Below are 10,254 nucleotides of genomic sequence, written 5' to 3'. Positions count from 1 at the left end.
GACAATACCTTAAATATAAAACCCCCAAGTTTAAAAAAATTAATATATTTTTATTGTCAAGATACTGTACAGAGAAGGGTTACAGTTACATGAGTTAGGTAATGAGTACATTTCTTATTGAGCATTGTTACCTCCTCCTTTGTTTTTCCCCTGCCATCCCTTTCCTCCCAACTATCCCAACTCCTCCCTCCCTTCCCCGAAGTTGTAAAGGAAACATATCACATATATTCCGTATAATGACTCACTTTGCCATAATAATTTTTAAAGATATTTAACTAAATGTCTAGGCATGATATTTTATAAAAAAATATCTATATAGTACTTCATTGCATGCATAGTTTCTGGTTTACGTAACAAATTTCTTGGTTTTAATCATTTGAATTGTATATATTTTTTTGCTTCATGAAACATCTTTGTAGCTTAACTTTTATTACTTTTCCAATTATCCATGATGGTTATCCTCCTGAGATAAATACCTAGTTGTAGAAATTCTTGGACAATCCATGACAATGTTAAAGGCTTTTGTTAAAAACTGTCAGACTGAATTATAGGAAATCTATATCATGTATATTTTGCACCTTATTGTCTGTGAATACTTGATTTCCCCACAAGAAATGGTTCCTTTTCTGATATTTCAAAATTATGTACTTTCTCACATTCTGAACCTGCTGGTTATTTTATATATGGCAATTGTCCAATAGGAACAGTAGACTTCCAATACGATTTCTACCTATGGTAGTTAAGTTTGTTGATCAAATAAGTTCGATAAGGATATCTGTTTTAGAAATCCACCTTCAAAATCTTTACAAGAATAATTGATAACAATTCCAAGGACTTAGCTCTGAATTTTGTCTGTATTGTTTTGGCTAGGTCTAATCTTTCTTCAGTAAAATGAGGATCCAGTGTGCTCTATCTAGAGATAGATAAATTAGAGCCTGTGGTCTTGCATGATTAATCCTATTCTCGCATAGATAGTCCTTGATTGATATAAATACAAAAATGTCATCCCATTTCTCCTATGGCTGAGAATGAGCAATGTAATTTTCAGCCAATGAGCAATGTAATTTTCAGCCACTCAGCACATAACATTTGCAGTAGAATACACGATGTTGGGAGTATTTCAAATTCATCCCTCAAGGATTTTCCTACAGAGGTTTACTTTGCACACTACTGACAACAGGCTTAGGCAATGACCATGCTGCATAAAATGTGAATGGAAGAAAGCTATGTGTGGAAAATTTCAGCACCTAGTACATGCTTCTGCCATTACTCTTTTTTATTGTCAAGGTGATGTACAGAGGGGTTACAGTTATATAAGTAAGGTAATCAGTACATTTCTTGTTAAACTTGTTACCCCTTCCCTCAATTTTCTCCTACTTTCCCTCCTCCTCCCTCACCCCCCACAAGTTGCACAGATCATTTCCAACATATTGTCTTGTGAGTATCGCTGTTGCATTGGTTCCCCCTTGTCCTTTGTCTCACCATTCTGTTGTTCCCCTTCCCTTCCCTAATTCAAAGATACGTATATACAATACCAAGGTACCAGGAAATGGAAAGACTTGGAAAAAATCATATTAAGTGAAGTAAGCCAGACCCAAAGAAACAAAGGTCCCATGGGTTCCCTTATTTACAATAATTAGTGTATGTCTAGGATAATCTTAACAGATGAACAGAATAGTTCAATAGCTACATACATATGACCAAAGAAGATGATGCTAAGCAAAATGAACTCCAAGATATGGACACAAGAGGTTTTTCTTTGTTGTTGTTGTTTCTAATGTACTATGTGATTTTTTGTTTCTTTTGTATGTTCTTCCCCCTATGTTATATCCCCTGTTGTCACTGTATTTGATTTTGCCATTACTCTTTACAACTGCTGCAAGATTAGAATGTCTAGAAAAGGAGAGTATATTCTAAAAAAACATTTTTTAAGAATGGGTGCCTAACCTCAGTTGTTCTGTTTTTTTTTTTTTTGTCGGCCATGGGGCCTGAACTCTGGGTCTGGGCACTGTCCCTCAGCTCTTCAGCTCAAGGCTAGCGCTCTACCACTTGAGCCACAGCACCACTTCCCTCATTTATTCTTTATGATAAAACTTAAAATATTTGTTTGACATGTGAGTGAAGAGATATGCACACAGTAGAATAAGCAGACACACCACCCTCACATGGCGTTTTATTACTAAGCTAAACATCAGTCAGAGGAAAGAACAAAGGACATAAGAATTCCAAGAGAACTATAGAGAAATGGAACCCACAGTCTAATTTCAAATCAATGCCTGGAGCTGAAACATTTTTAAGTTCCTCAGTTAAGTGAACCAAAGCCAACCAATTCCCTTTCGAATTCAAACTACTTTGACTTGAATTTCTTTTATTGGCTGCTGAAGGCATCATGGCTGATTTAACTGTCTTCCACAACATGATATAGCAGAACACAATTTAGGAAGGAAGAAAGGAATAGTGGCGCATGAGAGGATAGTTTCTAACAAGTGTAGTGGAAAAGACACAAGGGTCAGATATGGCTGAGTTCCTATAGATGAGGAATTCTGAGACGAAGGTGCAGTGTGGTCCCTGGCACAGTACTCACCTTTGTTCTTAAAGCTCTTCTCATTGCCTCAGTTGAACCGACAGGATTTGGACTGATCCCGGCCCTCTCAGCTAGACCTGCATTCCTAGCCCGCTGTGTTCTCTTCATAGTCCAGACTTTTAACAGACAGGCCTCTTCCTGGATTCATCATTTGCCTGGTAGGGGGCTTAATTAATGGCCATGTGTAAGGAGATTCCAGTCCTTCAGTGGACTAGGAGTAATTAGGAAAGCGGAACCAAGAGTATTTTAATGTCTTCTTCTCTGCTGGTATCTTTTCTTGCTTCTGGAGAGACTAGCATTGATGTTGACTTGAAGGAACTAAAACTTATCATCCCATCCCAATTCATTTTTCATTAAGTAGATTATGAAATCAGCCAGAAGCATTTTACAGACGGATCAGATTCCAAGTTGTATGAGATGCTGTTTCATAATTGCCACAAGGACAAAGTGTTTGGACACACAGGTGAACTCTGCTCCGTTCCTACTGTTTTCTCTCACACAGGAAATCTTCCTTCTTTCCTTCCTCTGCAACATGAGCAGCTCCTTCTCCATGGTTTCCCTGGAGGATGTACCCTGGTCTGAAGCCATCGTGTTTCGTTCTTATTCTTTATTTCATAACCCTGATTAAATATTTTGTCATGGCTTTCTCTTTGCTTTTACCACCAAGAAGAAACCAGGTAGGATTGCATGTGGAGGCTAATAATAGATGCCTAAAACAATAAGATTTAAGAAGATGGATGGTTTTTCCTTCTAAGGAGGCCATCCAGAGGCTGACCTTCTGCGTCCTAGACTTCCTTCCTTTCATCTTTTCATCATTCACAATTTTGAACCATCTTCAAGGTACAAAACAGCTACCGCAGCTCCAGACATCAAGTCTGTATTGCAAGCAGAGAGGAGAAGTGGAGGGAAAAAAGAACAAGAGCCTCCGACTGAATTTGCACCTACAACTTAGTTTTATATCATTGCAGCTCATGTCTCCTAGCCAAATCAGGTTTCTATTATAGGAAACAGGCCATTATTACCTTCTGTCACACAGTATTTTGGGAAGTTTGTCTAAGTAACAATATTTAATTAGCTAATAGTTACTATGTTAAACAACACTAGAACATAATTCTGTTCAACTCTCTACTTTTGTATCAGCTCACCAACCCTTCTCTATCCCTCCCTAACACTATTCCTTCTAACCTTTGGTGGCTATGATTCTACTCTACTCCTTTGAGATCAACTTTTAAAAAGGATCAAGGTGATATGCATACTAATTATCCTGATTTTTATCATTACATATTGTGTATATGTGTCAAAAAGACCATTCTGTACTTCATGGATGTACATATACTTATGTGTTAATTAAAAATAAGAATATGGGCTGGGAGCAGTGGCTCATTCATGTAATCCCAGTGATTTGGGAGGCACAGATTGGAAAACCTTCAGTTACAGACCAATCTGGGTAAAAGTTTAATAAGACTATTTCAAAGAGTAAGCCAGGTATGATAGTATACATCTGTAATCTCAGCCATGCAGGAAGTAGAGGTAGGAAGACCGCAGTCTGAGGTTGATCCTTGGCAATAACCCTATCTGAACAATAACTGAAACAAACAGGATTGAAGATGTGGTTCAAGTGGAAGAGCACTTTCTTAGGAAACACCAGGCCTGAATTTGAACCCAGTACCGACTAAGTAAATATGGAAATAAATTTTTGAATATAAAATAGAAAAGCATTTTCTCCTCTTCAAAAATAATATTTACCAATGTTTGTATCATTTGTTAGGCTCACAAATACCTCTCATTTTCCACTTTTTTTTATTGTGAAAATACCATACAGAGGAGTTACAATTACATGGGCATTGTTGCCTCCTCCTTTGTTTCCCCTTCCTATCCCTTCCCATCTTCCCCCTTGCCCCTCCCCTGCTCCCAAAGTTTTAAAGTTAGTGTGTAAAGTTCGTTTTTCAACATAATGACTTGTTGCAATCTCATTGTTGCAATGGGTCCACCTGTATTCTTATTTAAACAATTTGTTTTTTCTTTTCCCCTCCACAAATTATACCAACATCAAATACAGTGAAAGCAGGGGTTATACCATGGGGGAGAGACATACAAAGCAACAAAGAAATCATCTTATAAATGTGTTAGAAACAATTGCCACTTTTGTGGCCTGTTAGCTGTTTGGTGAATTAAAAGAGTAGAGCTCATTTTATACACAAGAATACTAGAAAATCTTTACTTGCCACATGGTACCCACTAGCAATCCAAAATAGATGCAAAGAGAAAAGCCTTTATAAGTATTTTAATAGGCTGATAAATAACACTCTCTTCCCCAGACTGCCTGGGGCTGTATCTGGGAAGGAAAAGACCGCATGCTTCTCATTCAGGATTCCTGCCCAATCTCTTGCAGTTGCAGGTGGATTTGCTTATAAAAAATTTGCTTGTATGTTACATACAAATCAGACCACATTCCAACAGAGGGGTCAGGAGGACACAGTGAAATTCCTTCCAAACCTAGAACACCTGCAGCATTCATTATGCAACCCTGAAGCCACTGGCCGTATTCATAGTCTTTTTGCTTTCTGGAAATAATGAGGGATGGATTAGAAAGGGCAGTGCAGGGAGGTGGCAGGTAGGAAAGTAATGGAAAAATCTGAGTTCAGTGTAAGAACACCACCTTAGCCGCTGTTCAGTCGATGTTAGTTTCCTCAGCAGTTTATAATTCTGGGACTAAGCAGAAAATTCCAGGGAGCTAATCACAAAGGCCCTTCATCCCAATTAACGTTTGTGCCATCAATCAGAAGTGGTGAGAAAATCAGATTCAAAATTGCTAAAATCCTTTTCCTCCAAGGTTTAGAAAAACTTCTCCAGTGTCTTCTTTATGGTACCAACCATCTAGTGTCTGTGGGCTAGACAGTATCCACAGACCATTTCCCTCAGTGAAATGCCGCTTCCTTCTCTCCCCATACTTTCTGCCCTTTCTTGAACTCATCGGCTGTTGTTTTCAGGAAGCAAGACAGACAACTCTTAGATTCACCACTGTTCCCAGAAAGTTGTGGTTCAAGTTTGGAGACATATCATTTTCTGACTGATATTTCTTCGTCTTTGTCTTTCTTTTGCTGCTGCTGGCTTAGAGCAAGCAGTATCATTGTTTGGGGAGAGCATATGGTACTTATAGTTCCTCTCTCCCTTGGGACATATGTCATTAATTAAAGGCAGATTCTAACAACTGTATTCAGGGTATGAATTGTCACGCTGGAATGAACTGGAAAATTCACTCCAGTGCAATTCAGCTTCATGTGAATCAGTCTAGATTTGAGTGTGAGTCATTAGCTCTCTGCTATATCCCATTGTTAACAGAGGTGATAGCTAAGTTTAACATCCTAAAGTATTACCACCCCCCAACTCCTAGCAGAAATGGCAAATTCCCAGTGAATGTAGCTTCCATAAACTTTTGTGATCTGGTCTCTGGCCATACATCTTTTCAGCTTTATGGGTTACTGCTATGGACCTTATAATCTTAACCATATCAAGCAAATAATAAGTCAAGTCACATTTGCAGCCAGCTTTTATCCTTAATTTTACTTGAAACTCTATATAATTCAAAAAAGAAATTCCTAGGGCTAAAATGTAGCTCAGTGGCAAAGTGCTTGCCTAGCAAGTGCAGTGTCCTAGATTCAATCCCCAATACCAAAAAAAGAAAAGACAAAAAATACAATTAAAAAAATCCCAAACACACATAAAAAAAGAAATTCCTGGAAATGGCATGGTTAACAGAATTGAGATTTTGTGGGGAAGATTCACTAGATTCCATTGCTGTTTCCCTCTTGAGACCAAATGTGTCTTTATTAGCAGTTGCTAGCAATTTCTCTTAATTTGATTTGTGGCTAATCCTCCTTGGGTGTGGGGATGTCTTTTATACTCTCTCAAGCCTACAAATAACCCAAGATTAGAGTCACTACCTAAGCTGTAGCCATTTCCTGAGAGTGACTGAGTCACTTTTGTCTTGTAGGTGGACATTTTTTTGAGCTTTTATATTTGTTTATTCTTCATTTAACGTTTAAAACATTACTGCAGTTGAATATTACAACCCAAAACAATAGCAAGTAGTGAGCTTATTATTAGTCTTTCACTCATTCACTACTGCATTTAAAATGCTAGGAGTGGGTGCTATTCACTGGCCCCATTATGAGGTTTGACGCTGAACACCACCTCTAGGATGATGTTCATCATCCTCATAAGCTTCTCCATTAAAATAGCACTGTCTTTCCTGATTTGGATCAAAGTCCACCAGTTCTACCTGATCCATTTTATCAGTCTCTTCCTTCCACTCAGGAAGGAGTTTTTCCAGCAAAGAGAGTTTATCAGGAGAGAGGAAATGGTTTTCAGGAAAGTTTACCTTAAACTCAATGATCAAGCGCCTCTTTTCATATGGTCATCGATAAACTGGCATGCCTTCATTTAGCACACACTTGATATCTCCATGCTTGACAATCTGACCTGGATGAGAAGTGATGACTATGGTTCCGTTATCAAGAGTGGAGACTGGCTTTGGGATGCCACACAATGTTTCAACCAGTTGTATGTCCATACACATGCGAAGGTCTTCTCTTCATCTTGTAAAAACAGCCTGGTCCTTCTGATCGAATACATTGATGATATCTCCAGGCTCCAATCCTGGTTCTTGGTCTCCTTCACCATGGAATGTTATCTTCTGGCCATCTTTCATGTCTTTGTCAATATGAACTTCCAGAATCTTCTTCTCTTGAACTATCTTCCTTCCATTGCAGCTTTTACATTTATCTTTAGGACTGATCCTTTCTCCATGGCCCTGGCACTCCATGCACACAGACTGAATTTGCTGAACCATTCCAGATCCTTGCTGATGAATTCGTATTTGCATCCCAGTACCTTGGCAGTTGGGACAGCACTCCGCTGCCTCTTTTTTACCACCCCAGCCTTCACATTTGTCACAAATCACATTCTTCTGCAGAGCCAGTTTTCTTGTTGTACCGTTATGTAAATCTTCTAAGGTAACTGAAAGCTGATGAGCAACATTTTTACCTTGCCTTTCTCTCTGCATCCTTTATCCTCCTCCAAAAAAACATATCAAAGATTGAAAACCACCACCTGCTCCACCCTCCTTAATTGCCTGTTCTCCTTTGTCATATAATTCTCTTTTCTTGGCATCAGAGAGAACCGCATAAGCTTGAGAAATCTGTTTAAACTTTTCTCCTTCATTTGGATTCTTACCAGGGTGGTACTTCAAGGGTAGTTTCCTGTACGCCTTTTTCAGTTCTTCCTGAGTGGCATTGGGTTTGATTCTCAAAACATCATAATAAGTCCTTTCTCTCACCATTCTCTAGCTGGTGAGCAGGCTGGGGCCGGTGGCAGAGCAGGAAGGAGCTGTATGCAGTTAGGGCAGCCCTGTTCCTCCAACCTCTCTCTGAGCGCTCTGGAAAGTTTGTTTTTGTTCCCTGCAGGAGGATGTACGTCATCACCTACTGATCTTGGATGCATCAATAGGATTTGCTAGAATGCAAAATAAATGTCAGGAGGGAAGCTGTCAGCTGCCTAACCTAGAAATCTTGTTTAATACCCTCTATTTTGTCCATCTTGAGCTCTCATTGCCTGGCAGCAAATATGGGTATGAGTAACATATGCTCACAATGAACTTGTAGTATGGATTATACTAAATATGTTATATACTTCAACAATTTCTCAAACACACTTCATAAAAAAGCAGTAATTTTGAATTGGGCACAACTAAAAGTTCATCTTTATCTTTAGCTCTCACAAAAGAATCCTACAAGTTAAATAAATGAAATAATTTCTTTAAAACTATTGGGAAATTATTTAAATTATGGGGAAACTAAGGTTTATAATTAATTTCTTTAAGATAATATGTGGTAAAAGGATTCAGCTACCTTACAGAAGGCATAAACTTAATAGCTTTTATTCTGAAACCAGCTACAAATTTTTTTTAAGGAAGAGGGAAGCATACAATAGATTATTACAATTTATAATTTTAAAACATTTGCATCTACCAACAAGTGCATAGTCACATGTCCCAACATAAATCTGAATTTCTGTTGGAAAACCAGCGAATGTGCGAACTAGATCCTGTCCAGGGCCTGCTGTGGGAGCTGAAGAGGGGACTGGATTCTGTCTAGCTGCTACCTACTGCTCTTTTGAATGTTTCATACCCTTAATTCTCCTGTGTTTTCCAGGCATAGTTCACTCCATGCATTCCGGTTACCTTCCTGGTTCCTGTGTCATTTGGCAGTATTGGAGTTAAAAAGCAGGGCCTTGCACTTTCTAGGCAGACACTCTACCACTTAAGATATTCTACCAGCCCATCTCTTGGAAATTCTCCCACAGGACTATATTTTGTCATGTATCCTTACTCAGTTTCTCAGTTGTTCTTTCTGTCATCTCTACTCAACCAATAAAATGTGCAAACTTTCCTGTTTCTCTCACTCCCTCTTTCCAACATGATCCATCTCCTGAGATATCTGGGTCTCTTTGTCTTAGTACCCATGGCAAACTTCTCTTCAGTCCTTGCCACAGTACACTGTAATTGCCCTCCTGATTTGTTATTCACACAAACCCACTGTGACTTGGCTCTTTCTCCTTAGATCTCTTATTGCTCACCTCACTCCTACTACATAAGAATTTGAGTTGCCTGATGCCCAAATCTGATGCAGGTAACAGAAGAAAACTGTAGACTAATCTTGAATTAAAAAAAAGAATTTGACTGAGTAAATAAGTAAATGAGTGAATGAGTGAATGCATAATTTACTGTCTTGAACTCAGGTAGAACTTATCTTCAGCTCCACTTTTTCAGAACAGAGGGAAGGGGCTATTATATATAGCCATCTAGTTACCTGCCCTTGAATTTTACCAGATCATAGTATGTGCCTGAGCCGTTGGTTTGCTGAGTAAAAACACGTCTAAACCAACAACAATTTCCCTTCCCAAAGGAACTCAAAGCACTAAAAATATTAAAGTATAATGATGAAAGATTATTTAGTATTTATTATTATACAAAGGCAATACTTCTTGGATATTAATCATTAGCAATAGTTGAGTGCTAAATTTAGCACTGAATTTCTATTAGTAAAGCAATTTGCAATTCTACTGCACTTAACAGAAACATTTATTAAATACAACATTATGTTCACCAGTAGATTATTTTAAAAAGCCTTTCTATTTGATCACTTCACTGAAATATTTTAGTTGACTTTCTTGTTTTAACTAGGCACTCTACCATCTGCAAATAATGGCATTCTACACACACTTCCCTAACAGACTTCGTCCTTTGCAACCTATTGCAATGGTTAATTTCCCCAGCCCAACATTATTTTTGAAAGTGAAGTGCTGCCATTTTTCGGTCTCTTTCTCAAACAAATCACCAAAGGAAAACATTCCAATTTTTTTAAAAATGAAGCAGAGAACTTTTAGAAGAAAGTAGTAATTCTTTGTCCATCTTGGTAGTTTTTCTCTCAAGTGATGATATCAGAAAACTGCAACACCTGGGTCTGGTCTTGTCTCTAGGGTCTGGAAAAATGAGTATATGGATATAGAGAAGTAAAACAACACAGCTGTCATCAGCTCACACTTGTACTCCTAGTTATTCAGGCAGCTGATATCTGAGGATCAAAGTTCAAAGCCAGCTCAGTCAGGAA

The 10,254-nt window shown here is 38.3% G+C and overlaps 1 pseudogene; it reads right to left on the bottom strand.

Annotated features, from left to right (window-relative positions):
- Positions 1-6,752: 6,752 nt before the first annotated feature.
- Positions 6,753-7,925, bottom strand: LOC138837322 (dnaJ homolog subfamily A member 1-like; annotated as a pseudogene).
- Between the last annotated feature and the right edge of the window lie 2,329 nt (positions 7,926-10,254).

Source organism: Dipodomys merriami, unplaced genomic scaffold, assembly GCF_024711535.1.
Source record: "Dipodomys merriami isolate MVZ:Mamm:240054 unplaced genomic scaffold, mDipMer1.0.p SCAF_27, whole genome shotgun sequence".
In the NCBI taxonomy this organism is placed as follows: Eukaryota; Metazoa; Chordata; class Mammalia; order Rodentia; family Heteromyidae; genus Dipodomys; species Dipodomys merriami.
Note: the sequence above shows the minus strand (reverse complement) of the source record. Positions and strands in the feature narration are given on the sequence as shown.